The sequence below is a fragment of the Onychomys torridus genome, chromosome 3 (assembly GCF_903995425.1).
Source record: "Onychomys torridus chromosome 3, mOncTor1.1, whole genome shotgun sequence".
NCBI classification, from domain to species: Eukaryota; Metazoa; Chordata; class Mammalia; order Rodentia; family Cricetidae; genus Onychomys; species Onychomys torridus.
The window spans coordinates 15,313,359-15,336,528 of NC_050445.1; the positions used below are offsets into that span (position 1 = coordinate 15,313,359).

Sequence of the window (23,170 nt, forward strand, 5' to 3'; positions counted from 1 at the left end):
AGAACTGATAAGGAAGGCACAGGAGGACCCTTGGTGCTTGCTGGCAACATCTGTGAGCTCCAGGTTTAGTAAGAGACCCTGAGTCAAAAAAAAGGTGGGCAGTTATTGGTGAAATTATTAAGGCTACTCCACGTAGTTAAAAAGGAGGTTTATTTTGTGGGGTAACTTACTAGTGAAGGAATAGGTAACAGGGTCTGGAGAAGATGTGGCGCAGTCCGGCGGTGTTCTCTGGAGAACTCTGCTCAGTTTATCTCCAGTGTCCAGGGTGCAGGAACCAAGAGAGCCAGAGCCAGCCCATCTGGATCTCGGGTATTCAGGGTCCTCTCTTGGCCCCGCCTTGTAGGCATGACAGTTACCAAAGCCTTAGTGGGGGTTGGAACTTCCAGATCAAAGCTGGAATGGCTACCCACTACAGACAGTGTCTTGGGTTTTTTTTTTTACTGTGAAGAGACACCATGACCATGGAAAGTCTTATGAAGGAAACATTTAATTGGGGTGGCTCACTTACAGTTCAGAGGTTTGGTTCATTTTCATCATGATGGGAAGTATGGCGATGTGCAGGCAGACAGACACGTGCTGGAGCTGAGAGTGCTACACCTTGCAGGCAACAGGAAGTTGACTGACTGTCGCACTGAGAGAAGCTTGATCAAAAGAGACCTCAAAGCCCACCCCTCACAGTGACACACTTCCTCCAAGAAGGCCACACTTCCTAATAATGCCACTCCCTTTGGGGACCATTTTTTTTACAAACCACCACAGATATTATTGAGGGAAACATCTGTGTGTCACCCTTTGTGACCTACAAGATAGATAGGAGAGAGAGAGAGAGAGAGAGAGAGAGAGAGACTTTTTGAGTTAACTACAAAAGAGTTTGGGCCTTGCTTTGCTTCTGTGCTCTGTCTTATGTTACACAACACTTGCTCCTGTTTTTTTGCCATGTAGCAAGGGCCATTGCCAATGCCAGCACTTGGAGACAAGATTTCCCTGGCTCCAGCAATGCAAGTCAATAAATTTGAGTTCATTCCTAATTAACCAGTCTGTGAAATTCTTACTAAAGAGTCACTTAGTAGACTAAGACACCTATGTTATTTATTTTTCCAGTTACCTCAAGATAGTTGGCAAGATACTTGGATGAAATAGTGCAATTTTGCACCTAATGGGTAGGTTTTTAATTTCTTTAGTGTGCTTTAACAAAATACCGTATTCTGGGTAGCTTAAAAATAGAAATCTATTTTTCATAGTTCTAGAGTTGAAAATCCAAAGATTTCAGCAGATTTGGGCATGGGTCAGGACCCATTTCCTGGCTTCCAGGTGGTGCCTTCCTACATCCTCTCATGATGAGGGAGTAGCTAGCTCCCCCATGGTTTCTTTCATAAGGACACTAATTCCAGCTGTGAGGGTTCCACTCTCATCACCTAACCAGCTTCCAAAAGTGCTCCTTTCTATCACCATCCCTCTGGGCCTTAGGATCTCAGCATACATCTGAGAAGACCAAACATCAAGACTATAGCAGGCTCAAAGACTATGTCTACCTACGGCTGGCCAGTGAAGTTGCTTTCCTGTAGAGCTGAGGAAGCGTTGGCTCATACAGCAAGGTGATGGATGAAGGTGATTAGCCCACAACGGACATTTAACTCATGACTGTGGGGTTCTCTTGCTTCCTAAAGGTTTGTTGGTTTATTTTTCTTCTTTTTTTCTTAGAAATGGAGAGTGAAATGCTTTCTTACTCTGGCTGTTACTCTACTGCTGGTGACAAATGCTGATGCTTTGTCTGGAACTCGGTGAACCTCCAGCTCATTGGTACTGCCTGGTGCATATGTACTAAAAATTAAAAGACTAACAACAGTCTGAATTTGCACAGAACTTCCTTTCTGGAGCCTTTATTTTTGGCAAATGTGTGGGAGGACTGGGAAAAACAACAGAAAAAAAAAAAAACACCAGAATTTTGTACTGACAAATATAATCATAAAAGTTTAAGTTTGTAGCTAATTTTTTAAAAATAGGTAGAAATATATTGCCTAAACTAATGATTAGGTGTTGCCTTATTAATTTTTACAGTAAGACTTTTGGGGCTTATTTTTGTTTATTCCACACATATTTTGATAAGGACTTAAACTGGTCTATGAAATTACTGTAATAGAATGATTTTTTTTTATTACTACTGGGGGCAGAGATAGGGGCGAAACAGAAACTACTCAGGTGCTGAATTTGGTTGTTGCCATCCTTTGAAACTTGACAAATTATGAGAACTTAGAGCCCACATTCTGCCTAACCTAGGCATTCTGCTTTGAGGAAGTTATTCTTGAGAACAAACATTTGTCTCTGTTACACAATTGTTTATAATGGCAAATAACTAATAACAATTTAAACATGTGCCAGGGAGAAATGACATTATATTCATTTTGCCAGATAGCTTGCAATTGTTTAGCATATATCATAGATTATTACTTCATTTTATTAAAAAGGTTCAAGCCACACATGGTGGTGTGTATCTGTGATTTTAACACTTGGGAGACATAGACTGGAGGATTAAAGTTCAAGACCAGCCTTAGCTACATAAGGAGTTAGAGGCCATCCCTGGAAGCGAGAGAATCAAATTCATAAAAAGAACCAGTTGGATCCTTCCTCTCATTGTTCAGAGAACACTAATCTCTGGTGTCCCTACATTCTATATGGATAGAAATAAATCAGAAAGGCAGGATATAAATCAGGAGATTTAAGTAAAGTAGTTCGAAGTCCTTACAATTCTGTACTAAAGTCAGAATTGTATGCCATTCTTATGGTAGTAATAGACGTTACAGAACCTCTCAATATAGTTACTATCTCTCAATATGCAGAAAGAGTTGTTTTACATACTGAAACTGCTTAATTTATTCCTGATAAAACAGAATTAACTTTGCTATTTATACAATTACAGGAAATAATCAGAAATAGGGATAATGATATATATATACCATACAGGTCTGTCAGGTCCTCTAGCAGAAGGTAATGATGAAGCTCATCAATTATTAATAGTAATTGTACTGAAGGCCTCAGAATTTCATTTAAAAAAAATCATGTCAATAGCAAAGGTTTAAAAAGAGATTTCTCCATCACTTGGCAACAAGCCAAGGAAATAGTAAAAAAATGTCCTACTTGTTCCTTCAATAACTAAACTCCATTACCTGCAGGGAGTAATCCAAAAGGTATACAGAGAAATATAATTTGGCAAATGGATGTGTTTCATTTTGCAGAATCTGGAAAATAAAAATATGTACACCATACAATAGATACATTTTCATTATTTCAATGGGCAACTATTTTGAGTTCTGAAAAGGCTGATTCTGTAATTACATACCTATTAGAAGTCATGGCCATAATGTGTATACCTGTACAAATTAAGACAGACATTGCATTCTCCCTCATATGTCTTTAGTAAAATGAAACAGTTTTTTGCATTTATAATATAAATCGTATTACAGGTATACCATACAATCCTACAGGACAAGTGGTTGTAGAAAGATCCAATCACCCTTTAAAAGATATGCTTAATAAACAAAAAGGGAAAAACAAAACTGTCAAAGACAGATTGCATTATTAACCTTGAACTTTTTTAATGCTGATGAGAAAGGAACAACAGCTGAGAGACAATGGACAATAGAAAAAAACTACTGAGTTAAATCAGCCTGAGTACTTTAAAGATGTGTTGACCTCCAAAGGGAAACCAGGATACGCGCTATTTTGGGGAAAGAGTTTTGCTTTTGTTTCCACAGGAGAAGAAAAGCTATGGATACCATCAAAATTAATAAAGATCCAATTTGAACAGGAGAAACCTCTTGATAAGGAGAAATGATGCTCATTAACTAATGTAACAATTCTACAAGTTGTAAGGAAAACTCACCAAACAAGGGTCGGGACAGAGTTCTGTTTTTGTCTTTACAGGAAAATAGAAATATTCATCTTCAAGAAGTTAAAGACCTTGTACATCTAGATGTCTAAATCAGAAGGGACGGCAATCCAGAAAACATTTACAAGCAAAGAAAATAGGATCTATTGGTACCAATATTCTCTCCAGGGTAAAACTTCACTACCTAAACATTGTTATCTCTTTACTTCTCAGGAAAGTTGTAGTCCCAACTCAATTAAAAATCAAAGCTGGCTTTGGAGTTGGAGCATGGCTCTCTCCTTCTCTAAATCCAAGCATATTGTTAAAAGAAAACATGAAAGAGTTTCTGTCTCATATCAGAAGAGCCTCCTGGTGTGGGACAGAAGAAAACCAAAAAATATAAGGACTATTATTGTCAAAATTCTATTTCTCCCCATACTTACTCTTGACTCTTTGGAACCTTTCTTTAGATATAGTGCTATCCTAAAATTTAAACTTTCAGTTTTGATATTAGTAATGTTTAAGTTTTCCACAGTAAACAATAACGTTTCTTAACATCGATCTCTGAAGTCTCCAGAAGGAAGATGGGGCCCCACAACAATGATTCTACCTGATTCATGATGCCACTGAGCCGATAAACACCACTCAAAGATTGGCTTTGGACTACAAACGGTTCAGGACAATTCCAACGTGGCTGACTAAGATAATCCATCATCTTACACCTCTAGTCAGAACTTCACATAAGATTTATTCCTTAGTCTGAGACTGGCTACAAGCATTACAGCTAGTCCTAAGGAGACTTAACCATTGTTTTAGTTTCTTACAGGATCCCACAGAGACACTGTCACCCCCTAGACAGCAGGAAACAATTTTAAGAAAATGACACTCCCTCTCCCAAAAGGTTTTGTTTTCTCAGGGTTATGGATAATTGTCATCTGTTAGGGGTTGGTTATAAGTTGTAATAGGGTTGGGGGTGGGACAGTAAAGTTTAGACTCAGGGTTCTCTTTTGGGAAAGAAAAATGGGGAATAGATAGGATAATAAGGTAGATTATTGTATCTACTTGTAAACTAAATCAGTAACTATCAGCTTGAGATAATTTGCATTGGTATGGATTCATGTATGTTGATACAAATGTAAAATTATTTTTCTATTCCTGTATAAGGTATTTATATATTGATACAAATACAAAACTATATTTGCCATAGTATACATATGTTCCTACTCCTGTTTGAAATATTTTGTATATTGATACAAATGAAAAATTATATTTGTCATACTATATGTGTGTTCTACCTCTATTTAGGATATTTTGTATATTGATACATATTAAGAATATTGTCACATTGCACTATGTATTTCTACCTCTGATATTTTTGTCTATTGTCACAACTTCGAGGTCATTGTTCCTATACTGTACATCTGTTTACAGATTGTTTATTTTTCTAATGTGAAGCCTTAGTTTTTAAGTTTTATTTAGGTTGATAAGAATTACAAGTTAATAGTCAACCATGTTTGTAATATTTATAGTCATGTTAGTTAGGTTTTCTAGATATACAGACGTATATGTCGGATGGATAGGTAATCTTCAAATACTTCATATGTAGAGAATATCATTTAAATGTTTTACTAACTTAGAATTCTGTTGACATGAGGCACAATTGCTCCTGGCAGCACTGATCTACTCCTGAGAGAATGTTGGGCATCAAAGGTACCCCATATAGAGTTTGTCTTCTTCTTGGAAAAAAAGGGCCTGTTGGGCAAAGAACTGCCCTTACCTCGGCTGCTGACAGCAAGCACACTGTCCATTCTGGACAAGCAGGACACAAGGAAAAGTGACTGCTGAAACTTGCCAAGATAGGGTACTATGGTCTTTCAAATATCTTGCTTCTGAAAATGGTCTATCCGATATTCTAGGCCTATAGCAAAAGTAGATGCCCCAAAGTTGTTGGGTGACTGTCCAGGCAGCCAGCTGTGTCTGTCTTTTCTCGCATGTTTTTTTTTTTTTTGGAAGTTGCTTGCTTGTACTTCCTGTTTACTTGGGTAACATTGTTTTCCTTCTCAGGTCTTTGATGGAATTGAAGACCAGATGGTTACAGTTACTTTCCTCTGGTGTTTTAGCTAAGAGCATATCAGGTACTAAATATAGATTCTTCAGGATAGGACAGCTATTGGAGTAATCTCTGTAACTTGCCATTTACCTATAGTCTGGAAATTTAGTATGTGTTTTTTGCTTCATGTTGTTCTTGTTGGTTGTGGTTACATTTTTGTTTATGTATTACCCTTTTTTTCTCCTGGACAATACTTGATAATCATTTTTATTGTATATAGTTTTGTATTAGGTTTAGAGCCTTATTATTTAGACAAAAAGGCGAAGTGTAGTGGGAATTCACTCCTTCCATGACCTTGGGCTATCTGGCCTGATAGAGGCAGTGCTTCTTATCTGCCTATGTGACCGCTGAAAAGTGAGGAGAAAGGGGGTCATGCTCTTGGGTGGTGAAGATGGGATCAGGCAGTGTGAAGCAGCCTGTGATAAGTCCCTAGTTTTCTAAAGACTCTGCAACTGGATTTACCTTATCCTGTATCAGTGAGTCTGTTTTCCCCATAGAATCCCATATATATATCATTGAGGCTTTCACACTTCCTGCCTACATACCTCCACCTACATATGATCAAGCAAAAACTGTGCAGTTAGGGCAACCAAGCTTAACCACCAGGCTTGCTATCTTACATGAACAACAGTCCCAACATTCCAGGAAGTTATCTGTCATTGGGCAAGTGACGTTTACAGGTTAGAGACATTTTTGTTTTATAGATCCCTTAACTATGGTGATTTAAAATTAAAAATTAACTTTAGCCATCACAAGAATTGCTTGACAGGATCAGTTAGGCTGTCTTGAAATCTCTTCCCATAAATAAATTTTGATGGGCTTTTGACCAATGGCCAGAATTTGGGGAAATGGAATTTCCATTGGACCTGACAGATTGTTCTAGGTTTATTTGGCTTAACTATATTGCGTCACAGTCTATTGAAGGATGCCAAGACAGAAACTCAACTGAATGGAAACCTGGAGGCAGTAGCTGAGTCAGAGGCCATAGAGGAGTGCTGTTTACTGGCTTTCTCTTTATGACTTGCTCACCCTGCATTTTACAGAACCCAGGACCACCTGCCCAGGGGTGGTACCATCCACAATGGATTGGGCCTTCTTCTTGCCAATCACCAATAAAGAAAATACTCTACAGGGTTGTCTACAGCTTGTTCTTATGGAAGCATTTCCTCAGTTGAGGTTCTCTCCTCTCAGATATCTGTAGTTTACATCAAGTTGACTTAAAAACTAGGGTGCACAAGTGTCTTAGTTAGAGTTTTTATTGCTGTGAAAAAACACTATGACCAAAAGCAATTCATAGAAGAAAGAGTTTATTTGGGCTTATGTTCCAGATGGTTTGTGGTAGTTTGAAAGAAAATGGCCCCCACAGGGAGTGGCACTATTAGGAGATGTGGCTTTGTTGGAGTAGGTATGACCTTGTTGGAGGAAGTGTGCAATTGTGGGGGCGGGCTTTGAGACCTCATTTATGCTCAAGGCATGTCCAGTGTTTCAGTTTACTTCCTGTTGTCTATGCAAGATATAGAACCTTTAGCTACCTCTCCAGCACCATGTCTGCCTACATGCCACCATGTTCCACTGTGATGATAATGGACTGGACCTCTGAACTATAAGCCACCCAATCAAATGTTTTCCTTTATAAGAGTTGCTGTGGTCATGGTGTCTCTTCACAGCAACAGAAATCCTAAGACAGGGTTAGAGTTCATGGTGTGGAAACATGGCAGGAAGTAGCTACCATGGTGGCTGGAGCAGCATACTGAGAATTCGCATCCTTTATTTCAATCACAAAGTGAGGGGAACCCTAAAGGTGTTTATAGCAAGGTAGTGATCTACAAAGAGATGAGAGATGAGAATGAAAACTCAGTTCAGATAAACTTCATCAACCTGGATCAAAAGACTTCAGGCAGTCTGATATCAGGTGGTTTATTCCCAATATATTTAAGCCCAGTATAATTTAGAAAGAAAAGTTTCCTTGTGTAATACAATCACCGATGCACAAGGAAGCATAATTACACTGAAACTTGACCCAGGGTAAGGTCATTTCTTCCAAGAAGATGGGTTATAGAGGTAAGCTACCTTATATAGCAAAGGCCTAGGGAAGAATCTGCCCTGGCCTTGGCCATACAGGTAGCATAGAGATCATTTGTGCTATTACCCACCTCTGGTCCTGGTGGTTGGAGTTTAGGGGAGCCTCTGGCTATCAGGGTCATTTGGATTATTAACTACATCTAGTTCTGGTTGTAGGAGCTTAATATGGCCTGGTCCAACAGATAATGCAGATCACCAGGCTATTAATCACTTCCAATTCCCAGTTTTCTGGATGGAAGAACAGGTTTTCCATCTTTGCCCTTGGAAAGACTTCCTGCATGCTTAACATTCCTTGTCTTCCTGGAGATTTGTGGGTCCAAGGACTTTTGTACTGTGCTCCCAACATCAAAGCATACAAAGGGAACTGGAAGTAGGTAAGGTCTTCAGCTTTCAAAGCTCACCCCACATGATATACTTCCTCCAGAAAGACTACATCTTCTAAAACTCCCCAAACAGTGGCGCTAACTGGGGACCAAGTATTCAAATGCCTGAGACTATAGGTATACTTCTCATTGTAACCAGAACATCTATAACACAATTTGACATGATCCCTTGGAAACAGTAACAGTAGGTTCCCCTGAAGGCCTATGACTTCTCCAGTTTGAGTTCTTGACCAGGCTTACAATAGCAGAAATGAATTTCTTCCTGTGAGGTAGGCCCCATATCTCATGAGAAAGTTGTTGGTTACCCCTATAACATTCATGCCACTCCTGCACCAGTGGGCACATCTTGCTTGGACATTGGTATTACAGCATGCAGGGTCTTCTCCTGGTTAAGATCACGGATGACTCTCCTGACCCCCACGGCCTACATAGCACCACCTGGCACTCTGAAAACTAACCAGCAGGAAGGAAGCTTCCCATTTGACTTCCATATTTTCTGGCACTAAAATGTGTGGTATCTTCAGCAACAAGGTATTATCACCCAGTTCTGTGGCAATCAAGAGCAACGACAATAACCTGTATTGTTTTGGGGTCCTCTGGAGCCTCTCTGAGGAGGTATTCCAAGCTTTGGATTTTCAATAAATAACCTATGGCTTCTGGGAGCAACATTATCCACACTTGCAGGGTATCTCTATTCAAACTCCCTTTATATTATATTATATTATATTATATTATATTATATTATATTATATTATATTATATCATATTATATTATATATTTTAATTAGCTTAGAAAGAAGTGGCTTGCCATAAAGTTTTTTCATTGTGTCTCAGCTTTTATTAACCCTCTCTCCTGCATTTTCCTTGACTCCTTCTCCATTCAAATCATCCCACCTCCCAGAATTCTCTTTTACTTTCATGTATCATGTGCTCCAGAAGCGCTTCCCCACTTAAGGCTTCTTTGCTTCCCTCCTCTCATGGGCCTTCAAACTTTCTGGCCTCCACAGAGCTAGGATCCACATGTAAGGAAGAACATGTAGCATCATGTAGCATTTGTCTTTCTGGGCTTTTTTTTTTTTTTTTTTAAATTAAGTAGGCAAAAAATGAAAGAAAGAATTATGGGGAAACCACACACAAAAAAACACATGCACAATTAAAAATAATAATTTCTTTTAAAAAGAAGTGGCAGTAAAGTTTCTTCACTGTCCCACATGTAATAAATTCCTTAGAGTTTTGGCCATTTTATAGGAAGCATATGGTCCTTAGGTTATTCAAATATCACTTCCACCTCCCCTCTAGGCTTGAGTCTTGATAACCAACCTTTCTCTTCAATGTGAAACTTTACCCCAAACTGACTAGATCCATAGGCAAAGCATACCAACCAAAATTGAGATTATGAATTTTATATTTGACACAAGAAATAGGATCATACTCTTGTCTACCATAAGTTGTCTTTAGCCATCTACCCGATTCTTACTAGTGATATCATTTCCAAATTGCATTTATATCTTTGTAGCAGACTAAGCTTTTCCAACAGTGCTACACATCTGGAGAATGAGTGATTACTTTTGCTTCCAGCGTTTCTAAAATCAGCTTTTGTCATGAAAATGTTGTTGTTTCTGAATGTGCAGTGACCAGAAATTAAGTCAAAAGCCAATGAGTAAGAGACATTCCTGGCAGCACACTCCCCCCGGCCATAGCAATTTCATACTTCACAGAATTCTTATTTTGAACACACAGTAATGTACTTTGCACTGCGCAAATTGTCATACCACTAAGTATGATGTCATACCTAGCTCATCACTGCCTTAGACACCTTAAATACCAAAAGCTCAGGTTTGAGACTATTGTGTAATGAATTGTGTTTTTACTGCACATACAGTCTTCTGCTTTTATAGAAACATAATGGTTTAATTATGGGGAACAAAGACTCGATATCTACTTACTGCCATTCTTGGCAGGTTGGTGTTAAGTTAGTGTGTCTCTGGAATAGATTGTGGGAGAATGTTTAAGAAACTGAGTTGCTGACTTGAGGCTCATTTAAAAAAAAAATCATTCAAGCCGGGCTGTGGTGGCGCATGCCTTTAATCCCAGCACTTGGGAGGCAGAGGCAGGCGAATCTCTGTGAGTTCGAGGCCAGCCTTGTCTACAGAGTGAGATCCAGGAAAGGCGCAAAGTACTCAGAGAAACCTTGTCTCAACAAACAAACAAACAAACAAACAAACAAATAAATAAATCATTCAATGAATTTTGACTTGAGATTAGAACGTCTCATCATTTAAGAAATGACCTTAAACATACCTTTGCCATTTTTTTACTATGTGTTTATGTGAAGTAGCTTTCTCAGCATTGAGGTTTATAGAATTAAGTTGCTTAATTCTGAAAAACATTGAAGTTGTGCTCTGTCCTGAAGTAACAGGTATTCAGCAAGATTTAATTCCTTGTATAAAATAAATGAGCACACTCATGTCTTTAGTATGCTAATTTTCTGTCTTCTTTAACAAATGGTAAAACTGTATAACAAAGAATCATTTTGAAGTAAAATTCCTTACGATTTCAATACCTTCTTTACATATCTATATGTAAAAATTTGGGGGTTGTGGAGGGGCCCCAAAACAGCTTGACCACACATGTGCCTTGACAGGCTTAGGGGCCTAGACACAGCTTCTGTGAGAGGCTTACTGGCAGGCAACACCCAGATCCAGGACACCACCCAGGGAATCCACCCAGGGATGAGAAGTACCTAACATCCCAAACATTCCAGCCATTACATAGGGTCGCCTATTTTTTGTTTTATAGGATACCCCTAGACAAATGTCAGCCAATCAGGGTCCTGAACACTGGAAATACCCTCACCCCAACCTCTTGCTATGACAAAAAAATCCTACCCTGCCTGGGCTCAGGGCTCTTTGCTCTCACCCCTGCTTGGGACAGACAGACCTAGCTCTGGAGCTTGAAAATAAAGGCTCTTTGCTTTTTACTTGCGGGATTCAGTCTCTATGGTGGTCTTTTGGGGGGTCCCCCACGATCTGGGCATAACAGGGGTAAGGAGGGGCTGAAAGTAGAGAAAGCTGAGGAAACCTTGTCTTAGATGACCTTAGTTATCTCTTAATTATTTATCTTCCTGGTGTTGGAGGTGCTTCAATTTTCACTGAAGGGCTGCATGCAGCCAACATTGCCTTATCCTGAGGGAGCATCAGAGCACCGCCTGACCCTCAGGATACAGCAGGGTACTGCCTGACCCTCAGGATACAGCAGGCCACTGCCATATCAAGATACATCAGTCCCCTGCCTTACCCTCAGGATACATTGGTCCTTGAGGCATTTTCTTTACTAGTCAATCTATTTATTAGGCTTTCAGAGTAGGTGACTGAAGACTTGATGTGATATGAATGGTTTGGGGAAGAATTATTCTGGAAATGTGGATTATAAAATTTCTTTCACTTATTGTCATTTTTCTTTTGAAAATTTAATCAAGCTGGGTAGTGGTGGTGGCGGCGGCGGCGGCGGCGGCGGCGGCGCTCGCCTTTAATCCCAGCACTCGGAAGGCAGAGGCAGGTGGATTTCTGTGAGTTCGAGGTCAGCCTGGTCTACAGAGATCCAGGACAGGCATCAAAACAACACAGAGAAACCCCGTCTCAAAAAACAAAACAAAAAAATTTAATCAAAATAAAATTAGATCATTACCCTCCCTCATACCTCTCTCAAGTATCCCCCTCAAATTCACAGCCTCCTTATTATTGTTACATTTATATAAATAAGCCAGGTTGTACCAGTGGATCTAGTTTGTGTTCCTTGTTGGTATATGCTTTTAGGACTGACGAGCTGGTGTTGATAACCATTTAGGGGGCTCATGCCTTAATTTTTTATTAGTTCTTTGAGAATTTAGTACATTCTTTTGGGTTAAAGCCCCATGTTCAGAGTTTCAAGTTAAAGGCATATAGAAACATGAATTCACTGTTGTCATGTAATTTTCTTGAAAAGATTATTTGAAGATGAGAGGCGCCCCAGCGCAAGTCTGAGAGCATTTGTAGCCTTGGGAGAGGAAGAAACTTGTAGGTCATCTTCAAGTCCTGGGAAAGTGGAGCTGAAACTTCTATTTTCTTTTCCCTCCCCCATTTCTGGGGTTTTAGACCAAAGGTGGTGTTTTATGATTTCACAACTGGTGTCTGTCATGCTCTGTTTTCTGCAGAGTGCTTTCCTTTCTGGTCCCGCCTCTCTCTGTGCACCACTGCAGGTCAGCAGATCTTGATTCCTGTGTGTCACCCGGTTCAGAACCACCCACCGTCCTGGCAGTCATCCTCCAGCTCAGGATGTCAGTCACCCATCTCTCACCTCTGCATGAATAAGAACCTGAGTCGAGAACCAAAACCCCACCATCCCACCCCCCCCCCAAAAAGCAACCAAGCAACCTGCAACCCCCCATCCCCTTCATTGGACAGTGCTCCTTTGCATCCCAGCCGGCGAAAAGCAATTTCACGCCTGGAAAGGTTACTCCTTACTACCTCCAGGCTGTCGCCCCCACAACCTCCCAGCAGCGGATCCCACCACCTCCTGCCGGCTACCTTTCCGTCATCCCCTACTCCGACCCGGCCCTAGGTCCCGCCCCCTCCCGGTAACCTCCTAGCAGCGAGTCCCGCCATCTCCCCGCCCCCTCCGGTCACCTCCCGGGCCCCTCCCGTCCCGACGTCGCCCCGCCCTCTCCGCACCCGCCGCGCCCCGCCCCGCTGCCGCCGCCACCATTGGCCGGGCGGGAAGTCGTTCCCCCTGCTCATTCTGCGGCCGCGGGAGTGCGGGGAAACTTCATTAATACTGTGACGCGGGAGGTTGGGGAGGCCTGAGCTGCTCGAGGGCTGCGGTCGCAGGGTCGGCGCTGCGGACGCGGGGTGCGCGGGGTGCGGGGGCGCGGCGGCGATCTCCGGTGCACTGAGCCGGCTGCGCCCGCGGGGGCGGGGGCTGGGCTGTCCGCAGCTCCCCGTGGCGGAGGCGCCTCTCCGCCCCAGCTTGGACGCGGGCCGTGGGTGACCTCCTGCGTGCGGAGCGGCGCGGCGGCAGGGGAATTCGCGTTGCGGCTGGCCGCGGGCTCCTCCCACCCAGCTGGCGGGCGGGGCTCGGGGACCCGATCTCTGGTGCAGGCGTGCTGCGGCCGGACCCGACGGCTGGACCCAGGAGCAGGTGTGTGATTGAAGGGTTGAACCTGGGGAGACTCGCCCCAGCGGCGGCTGCGAGCGTGTGCAGCCCGGGCCCCCGGGGACGAGTGCTTGAACTTTGCTGTTCCAGGCTGTTTTCTAATTCTATATTACTTTAGAGTTCACATTGGCCCCATTAGGAAGTACATTAAATTCTTACTTAAGACGTCTAAGGATTTCGCTGGGATTTGTGGGTGCTTTGGGGGGGGGGGGAGGACGATTCAAAGTGATATCTTCCATTTTTATGTGCCTTCTGGCTCTTTCCACAAATAGGAAGCTATTTCTAGACCCTTTCGTTTGATAATTTGATGAAGTGAACTGATTTTTAGCTTTAGTCTGGAAAGAAGGGAAAGCGAAGCAAAACGAGGATTAGCCTTTTTAAATGCAGCGAGAGCAATATGGTACGCTCAGAGGCACATTACGGTGCAGCTCTTTTTGGTATATCCTTTTCTTGGAGAAGGAGAGCATTGTAAATGAGGAAAGCACAATAGGTAGATTACATACTCCAGTATTGACCTTATTGAAGTAGTTAAATTACAAGAGTCAAATTATATGCAAAACTCCTTTATCGTGGAAAAAATAGAAGCATGGCTCACTACCACCCAGTTGGACTTGTTCAGTAAGTTGTCGTTCATTGTGTTAAAAAGATTAGGGGTCGAAAAATGTTCCAAACAGTGCTGGAGAAGTCATTGGGTCTGGCATTTCATGCTGCGGGACAAATTTGAATCTCTTAAGATTTGTATAATCACTTAAAAACATCTTTGTACATAATGAAAGTAGCACCCCTGCTGGAGACAGACAGAAGATAGCTTTGCACCCGTTTCAGAAATAAAAGTGATGGTCTCCTAATCGAACGGGAGTCTCTGCGTAAGAATGACGTCGGAAACAAATTCAGGGCCACAGACTATGTGGTGACTCAGACCAATACAACTGTGAGGTGAGGGGCCATAACACATCTTCATCCTTCTCTTTGCTTTATTTTGGTAACTGGAGGTGCCTGCCTGTGGCTTCTTGTATTGCATGTAGAGGATATAGTAACAGGGAGACCCGCGAGTACTGTAACAGTTACAGTAAACTAGCCAGCTGTGAGAGATACCTGGGGAAATGAACAGCAAAACTGAGTTATTTTTCCCATAACTTTTGTCCAGTCTAAACGAGAGATTATTTGAAAGTATTTTTTACTGCTCCTATTAAATGGCCAGAATTTTCTAAGGCCCTCTTTATGACTCTAGTTCCCATTAAAGAGGACTAACTTCATCAAGGGTGGTTTGAGGTTATTTCAACCAAACCCCTGTCTCGAGATACACTGGAGAACAACACTCAGTCCTGAGCAGTTGAAGGAATTCTTATTTTCAGATGTCTACTCTTTCTTTTCTTTTGGAGATGGAGTCATGCTATATAGTGTAGACTGGTGTCTAATTGATTATAGCCCAGATGTGCTACTGAACTCTGAGTAATCCTCCTGCCTCAGCCTCGTAAGCACTGGGATTGCAGGTGTACACCACCACTCTAGGCACTCTGCAGAGTCCTCTTCTTTTATCATGTCTTTATATAACATCCATACTGAGGTGGGACAGTTCTGGCTTCTGGTCCAGGTGCCTAGTGTATGATTAGGGGTGAGTTAACTTAAGTCCTTTGAGCCTTGGGTTTTTTCCCCCAGTCTTGTAAATGGAAATAATATCTAACGCACAGAGCTGATAAGAGGATTAAACAAAATTATGTGAAGGCTCAGACTGACTGATACAGCTGCTTGGTGAGGGACAGTAACGTATCTTCATTCTTTCCCTTTGCTTTGAGGTAGTGAGGAGAAGAAGGTGAGTCCAGAAAGTAGGGGACCTAGTTTCTGAGCTCCTAGTTGACAGCTTCTCCTTCCTCTTTTCCTCTCATTCTTCCTCCTTCCCCTTTGCTCTAGGAGGGGGTTTCCTGTAGCTGAGGCTGGCCTTGAACTCCCCATGTAGCTGGTGACAACCTTGAAGTGATCCCCCTGCCTCCACGCTCTAAGTGCTGGACTACAGGCTGTGCACCTTGCTCTGTAGCCACCTAACCGTAGTCTCTTGGTCCTGAAGCTCTCAGCTGCCATTTCTGATGGGTGGGTAAGTCTGTTTCCGTAAGATGGCCCCTTTGACAATACAGCCCTGCTCTCTTAAACGTTGAGAACATTCAGAAATGATACTTGCTGGTGTTAACCGTGTTTCTGTATAAGTGAGCTGGTTTTATCACGAGTCAAGGTTGTGGAGGACAATCTGGTTAATTCTATGGAGACTTGTTCACTCCTCTTCTCCCTCTGGCTGGCTTAAGTTCTGGTTGTATAATCACCCATGATTTAGGGAACACGAGGCAACTTATTGCACACATTTTTGTCTTTTTACATTTTCTTAGGAAATGTTTTGTTAGCATATACTAATTATGCATAATAATGGTTTCATTTTCAAATTTCCACAGATTTATAATGTATTTTGATCATCTGCAGCTTTGTCTTTAAACTCATATTTACAAAATTAGAGTGTATGGTTTTCAAGATTTGGTCTCCTTTTGTTGAAGACACAGTCCAGAGTTGTTAAAGAGTATGGCTTGTAGTCTACTAGAGGAAATATGAATTTTGCCTATTGACTTAGTAAGTTTCTATTTCAGCTACTTATTTACATGTTCTTGGGCAAGTGATTTAATCTTGCTAATCTTGAGGTTTCTAAAGTGGTTTTGCCAACTTACCCTCCCACCAGCTGTGCATAATAAGACTTCTGGCTGTTCTAGGTCCTTGAATTGTCAGAGGGTAAATTAAATCAAGTATTTAGATCTAGACCCAGGCTAGGTTTGCACTCACAGCTAGCATTGTGTTTTCTCTGTTCAGAAATTATTTCTGAGCCCTGTCCTAGTTAGGGTTACTATTGCTGTGATGGAACACCATGACCAAAAGCAATTTGCGGAGGAAAAGGTTTGTTTGGCTTATGCTTCCACATCACACACACTTCATCTTCAAAGGAAGTCAGGACAGGAACTCAAAGTGGGCAGGAACCTGGAGGCAGGAGCTGATGCAGAGGCCATGGAGGGGTGCTGCTTTGTGACTTGTTCAGCCTGCTTTCTCATTGCATCCAGGACCAGTTGCCCAGGGTGGCACCACCTGTCATGGACTGTCCCCTCCCCATCAATCACTAATTAAGAAAATGCCCTACAGGCTTGCCTACAGCCTGATCTTATGGAGGCGTTTTCTTAATTGAGAGTCCCTCTTCTCTGATGATTTTAGCTTGTGTCAGGCTGATGTAAAAAACAGGCCCCTGTTATGTATGTACAGGACACCAGGTTGGTCTCTAAAGTAGGAGAAATGAACGACAGAGTCTCAGGCTTGTAGCTACCATGGAGAGCCAGAATTCAGTTCTCTCAATTGTAGCATATTGGTGTGCTTGCTGCCTCTCTGTTTCTGTCTGTCAGTCTCTCCCCTGTGGTGTGTGTGTGTGTGTGTGTGTGTGTGTGTGTGTGTGTGTATGTGTGTTTAGGGCCTTGCTGGGCATGGTGATCACACACCCCTCCTAGGGCAGTATGATTGTCATGGGTTTGAGACTACCCTGGACTACATGCAAGACTCAAAAAGCAGAACCATGGAGAAGATCTAGATGGCAGTGTAGCTCATGGTATAGCCCCACGTTCAGTCTCCAATACTGAAAAAACCAAATAAACAAAAAAACCACCATTTTCCGGCTGTGGTAGTTCATGTCTTTAATTTTAGTGCTGGGGAGGCTGAGGCAGGAGAATTAACATGAGCTTGAGGCCAGTCTGACCCGTATATTGAGTGCCTTGCCTGCTTGGGCTTAATGAGTTAGATTCTTAATGAGTTAGACAGTCTGGCTGTAGGCTTAGGAAGTATTTACATCTCCATCTTCACTAGCAAATGCCAACTTGTTCTCCACAGTCATTCCAGCTTGGGCTACAGAGTGACCCTGTCTCAAAAAGCAAAATGAAACAAAATGCCAGGTATGTTACCACACACCTGTAATTCTGGTCCCTCTGGTGGTTTCCAGATAAAAAGCCAATCCTCTGGACACTCTGTTGACACCAGTTCCTGTGTGTAAAAGTATATCAGTATGTGTGCGCATGTTCCTATGCACATGTATGCACATATGTACACATGTATAATTTCAATTAATGGGAAAAAAAAAAAAGCCTGTTTACCCAAACAGGGGATCCTGATCCGCTCGGTTTAATGGCAGCTTCATTGTAAAAGGTATTTTGCTTTCGGTCTTCTTTTAAATGGAGAAACGCATTGCTATTTTTGTTAGGAATAGAGACTCAGTCAGCCATATCCAGCGTGGAAAACATTACTGTGCACAGGTTCAGACTAGAAAGTGGTCTTCTCAGGTCAAGATTCAGTTTTCCGGGCACTCTGTGTTCTTGCATTCTGCTGAGGACAGGAGACATTAAAGATGGACACAGCTTGGTTCCTCCGTAGATGTTGGGTGTCTGTGTGGGCACTGGGTGCAGAGGGAGGCTCTAGGATGTGGAACACGCCTCAACAGTGCTTTTTCTAAACTGTGAAGTATTTGTCTTGTAAAGCAAGGCATTGAGGCGTATGTTGAGAAGTAGAAGGACAGGGGCAGAACATCACCCTGCTTTGGAGCTCCTCCTGCTTTGGTGTTCCTTCTGGGTTGTGGACCCTACCCATGATGCCTCCATTAGCACTACACAGAAGGTTCTGTGTTTGTGAAGGGTTTTTAATTCATGCCTTTACCACCACAGTGTATTTGTGTATTTACACTCTGTAAGAATTGATCATATTCTGATTTCTTTTGTAAAAACTGTTTCTAAGAGTCAGTTATACCGTTAGTTTATTTTTTAACTCTTCTGTTTCATACATGTGGTAGTTTATGTTTCCTTTGAGACAAGTCTCATCAAGTCCAGGCTGGCCTTGAACCCCTCATCCTCCTGCCTATGTAGGCTCTGAGATTACCTTTTAGCCATCATACAAAGCATTCTTGCTCTGCCCTGAGCATCTTCTCAGGGCATGCCTTATAGATATGCACCACCATACTTGTCCCCCCCCCCCCATTTCTAATAATTTATGAAATTCTTTTGTTTTGAGCTGAGGATCAACCCAGGGCCTTGCGCTTGCTAGGCAAGAGCTCTATCCCTGAGCTAAATCCCCAACCCTGTATGAAATTCTTATATGTATATCATGATGCCTAGATTAGTGAATTTCTCACTGCATTGTATGGTAAGGTGTCCAGTAGCCAATGTGCTGACTTATATTAAAATGAAAATCAAGTAGCATTATAGTATTGAAATTTCAGATCTTCAGTTGTATTGGCCACACTCTGGACGCACAGCCACTATAGTGGACAGTGCCAGTACACAGCACTTCGGCACTGCTACAAGTTCCAAGTTGTCTGGGTTCACTGTCTCTGTGTCTCTGCTCTTGCAGGAGGGCCATAGATTCTTAACGAGTTGACAGTCTGGTCCAAGGCTCAGGAATAAAAAACGACTGTGCTGTGCCGTATTATCACACCTCCAGAGCTTCATTAGAAAATGCCAACTTGCTTTCCAAAGTTGTTAATGGCAGTTCACACTTATTAACTGTGAGTAAGAGCTCTGGCTGTTCTGGTGTTACCAGACTTTCCATTTCTCGCCAGGCTGGCTGGGTGTCTTTTGAAGTCAGACCACAACTCCCACAGAGAGAGCCTCTCATTCGTCCAGCTTCACAAAACCTGGTGCCAGGTAGTGAAGGAGACATCATGGTAAGAAGGTGATGGGCAGGAGCGGGAATGCTTTGTACGATGGCTGAAAGGGTCAGAGGACCCAAGTTCCACTAAAGTAAAGGATCGGGAGGACAGGACACAGAAGAGGGGGGGATGTCTTGTTGACCATTTGCTTGCCATTTATGCTACTCTTGCTGGTAGCAAACATTTTAATAATAAAGCATGCCATCAGAATGAATTTTGTTCCTGGTATTTGAGTTTTGTCTCAAAATTTATTTGAAGCTTGGATTTGGGGCATACCTGCAATGTACTGAGTCCTTCCTTGTATATGGCCTTTCCTGCACATGTATTACCGTTCCTGTAGCTACTGCTGAGCATATTTGAAAGGAAGTCTGTCAGTATTTTAAGTGAGATTACAAGTCCTTCCTGTATGTTCTTTAGGTGTCAGTGGCTTCCAGAGGAGCAGGAGGCAGTTGTTAGGCTACTGTGGACATGATACTAAGACAGTTTAGGAGATGGAGGTGGCCATTCCATGTTCAGCTCACTCACTAGGACTGGTACGGAGGGATCTGTCTACCTTTTCCATCCAGATTTTAAAGAAAGCCCGGAAAGTTCTCTAGTAACCTCAAGTGCCCTGGTGAAATGAGGGTGTGTTAGCAGCTCTGCTTTGCGGTGGTGCAGACTTGGCAGGACATGACTAATGCTGGTCCCAGCCAAGGAGATGAGGAGTGCCGCCTCAACCTCTTCTGGAACTGCCTTGTCTGCAGAGAGGCCTCCAAGCAGAGCACTAGGCCCTGTAGGCATCACAGAGACATTGATGGTCACTTAACTACCTTATGCTTGGACAGTGTTGAGTCCTTCCTACACACATCACCACAGAACTCTGTTACGCCTCTCCATTGGAGAGAAAGGAAATAGACCTGGGTCTCAGTACTTCCTCCTCCAGGATTTCCAGATAGTGTGCGGTTAAGTCGTTTGTGACCATTCACAGTATCAGTCTTTTACCAAGACTAGAAGAGGAAAAGGAGAATGTGCCGCAGTGTGTGACACCCAGGGAAAGTTGTCCTTTGAAAGGCCATCCTGCTTTTGTGCTGTGATGGAAGGAATGAGAGGCAGGAAGTGAAGGCTGAGATGGAGGAGGTGTAGATCTATTGTCTTCTGCTGCAGACTCTGTAATTGTGTATTTTGAAGGGAAATAAAAGAATCTTCCCTAAGAGCAAGGGAGAGGCAGTAAATGTACAAAAATGGATGCGTGAAGCCGGGATGTCAAAATGCTCAGTGATGCACAGACCATGGCTGAGCGAGATGTTAAGTTTGTGGACATTGGCAGTAACCAACTTTAGGGATTCACCTAGAGGATGTCCATAAGTGAAAGCTGAATTAATGGTTGGGTGGTGGTGGTCCTCCCCCATTTGAAACAAAGTCTCACTGTGTTACTCAGGGTGGTCTCAAACTCATGATCCTCCTGCTTCAGCCACCCAAATGCTGGGATCTGCAGGCATGTGCCATCATGCCCAGTTACCTAGCGGGTTTTTTTTTGTTTGTTTGTTTTTGTTTTTTAACACACTGGACTTCTTTCCTGACCACTGGATGATTGTAGTGCCCCCTTCTGCCATTTTGAGACATTCTGATGACCTTAACCATATTCCCCATTAGGAAGTAACCCATCTACAGAGGTGCCTCTTGTTTGTGGCTACTGTTTAATTCTCTTGGCAAGAAGATTTTACTTGACTACTTGAAGATTTCTTTAATTCAAGGGAGGTGAAGTTTTGACATTTTCTTGTTCTTTTATTATTTTTTTCCTACTGGTCAACCGGAGGTCATGCCTTTTGTAGGATGATATTCCCCCAAGCACTGGGAGTTCAGCTGTGTCTCAAAAACAAACTCCTCCCAAGTTGATTGACTCAGGATACCAGCATAATAATGAAGGGCGATGTCGTGCAGGTTGGGATTCTTGGACCCCATTGGTCAACATGTTTTATCATTGTTGTAGAATTGTCCCTAGCAGAAAACAATGATTAGGTTGTTTGTTAATCATGAACCTAAGCACGAATGGGTTGAATTTAGTGACTGGTGTGATGGAGCCCTAGCTACTCTTCTACACTGTTAAGAAGCAATTCTTCAGTACATCAAATAGTCAGATGGACCACTGGTCAGGGTACTCATTCTTTGTGGACAGTTCTGGGGACTCTTGGGAATGCTGAACAGTCAGTGCTGTAGGCTCCTTATTGGAAGGTCTAGAGTGTGGAGTCTGAATTCAAACCCTAACTGTGTTACAGTGTGAATGTGGTCGTAAGGGCTGCTTCTGTCAGCACTCTGTCTCGGTTTTTCTTTCCGTGTGTGTGTGTGTGTGTGTGTGTGTGTGTGTGTGTGTGTGTGTGTGTCTGTGTCTGTGTGTGTGTGTGTCTGTGTGTGTTATGTACTAATACCTATGACTTTGACTCAGAATAAGTTCAAATTGTCTTACCTCTTGATGTTCTCAATGATATAGTTATTAATATTGTCGGTCAGGATTTCTTTTATTGTAAGCAAAAGAAACCCAATTCCAATAAAAGTAGGTGCCTAGAACAACACACTTTAGAAAGCACAGTTTATTTGATTATAAATAAATAGTTGACTCTCATTATTTCCAATAATTACATTTCATAAAGCTGCTGTGATCACCACATTGAGTGACTCATGGAAACCTTATGTCGAGGCAGATACAGAAGGGGGCACAGGGTTTTTGTCACCACCAGTTTGTAATCTTGCTTTATGTATGCTAGTCAGTATATATTAGAAATAACTATGCATCTCTGTCTACATGAATGGAGGAAGGTTGCATGTTTTCTTGCTCTGGGTAATGTTATATATGTAGTTTAGCTGTAAGCCCCTGTCAGTGCTGTGCCGTGTGAACACTCAGATACAGCTGCTTTCCCGCGCTCTCTATGTCATTGTTATGCACACTAGATAATGCTCTGGCACCTTTTGGAGGTGACTTGATGTAAAGGTTCAAAAATTTTCCCTTTCTTTTTTTTTTTTTCCATTACAGATAGTTAACGGACTTACGAATGACATTTTAATTTTTTCATGGAGAAAACTCACCTAAGACATACATTTTCTTTGTGCAACAGCCTTCTTGCACCCGGTATCACTACAAGGCACTTGAGCTCTAAGCTTGAGGGCCATTTTGAACAGCAAAATTACTGACATGTCCAGGCCACACCATCATGCAGTCTACAAGAAGAATTTCTGCACATTTCTGAGCAGGAGCTCAACTGTGGTCCTCTTGATTGCAAAGGGAACACTCTTAACTGCTGAGTCATCTCTAGCCCCAGATGTGTTTTCTTATATTGGCTGATCCTGTAGTTGCTAATCTCTTAATTATGACTAGTTCTGTGCTCAGAGGATGGATTTATTTTAAATTTTACAAGATATTTTGTATCCTGACTACAGTGTAGTCATTCCAAAAGTATTTTTGTGTTGTGCTATTGTAGGTGACATGTTACTTGCACGGCAGGGTTAACCTGTAGATCTTGGATGTGGAGCATGGCTCTACTGCCTCCAGCTCTGTGACCATAGATATTCTTGAGCTCTGTGGTTGCTATGATGATGACAGGAGATAATAATAAATTGTATATGATTACAGTGGTTGATAGAGAGTATAGTATTGTGGTGTTAATGCAATTATTGATAGGATAGAGAAGACAAAGCCATAAAATATTAAAATGAAGAAAGAAATGATTGTGGATTAGAAATTGAGCAACCTGGAGAAGTTCCATTATAAACAAATGATGTGGTCTTATCCTTGTACCCTCTCTGCCTGTTTCTACTTTAGGTTTTCTTCCCTAATCTTTGCAGTTCATCAAAGAAAAATA

The 23,170-nt window shown here is 42.1% G+C and overlaps 1 protein-coding gene across 4 annotated transcripts in view; it reads left to right on the forward strand.

Moving 5' to 3' along the window:
- Positions 1–13,161: 13,161 nt before the first annotated feature.
- Positions 13,162–23,170, forward strand: part of Herc3 (HECT and RLD domain containing E3 ubiquitin protein ligase 3) — a 104,743-nt gene continuing 94,734 nt past the window's right edge. For 3 of the 4 annotated variants that reach the window (XM_036182889.1, XM_036182891.1, XM_036182892.1), the window contains exon 1: positions 13,162–13,615. The gene's annotated coding sequence lies outside the window, so the exon portion shown is untranslated. Of the gene's footprint in view, positions 13,616–19,247; positions 19,353–23,170 lie in introns of all 4 variants that reach the window. The other variant, XM_036182890.1, reaches the window with a different exon arrangement.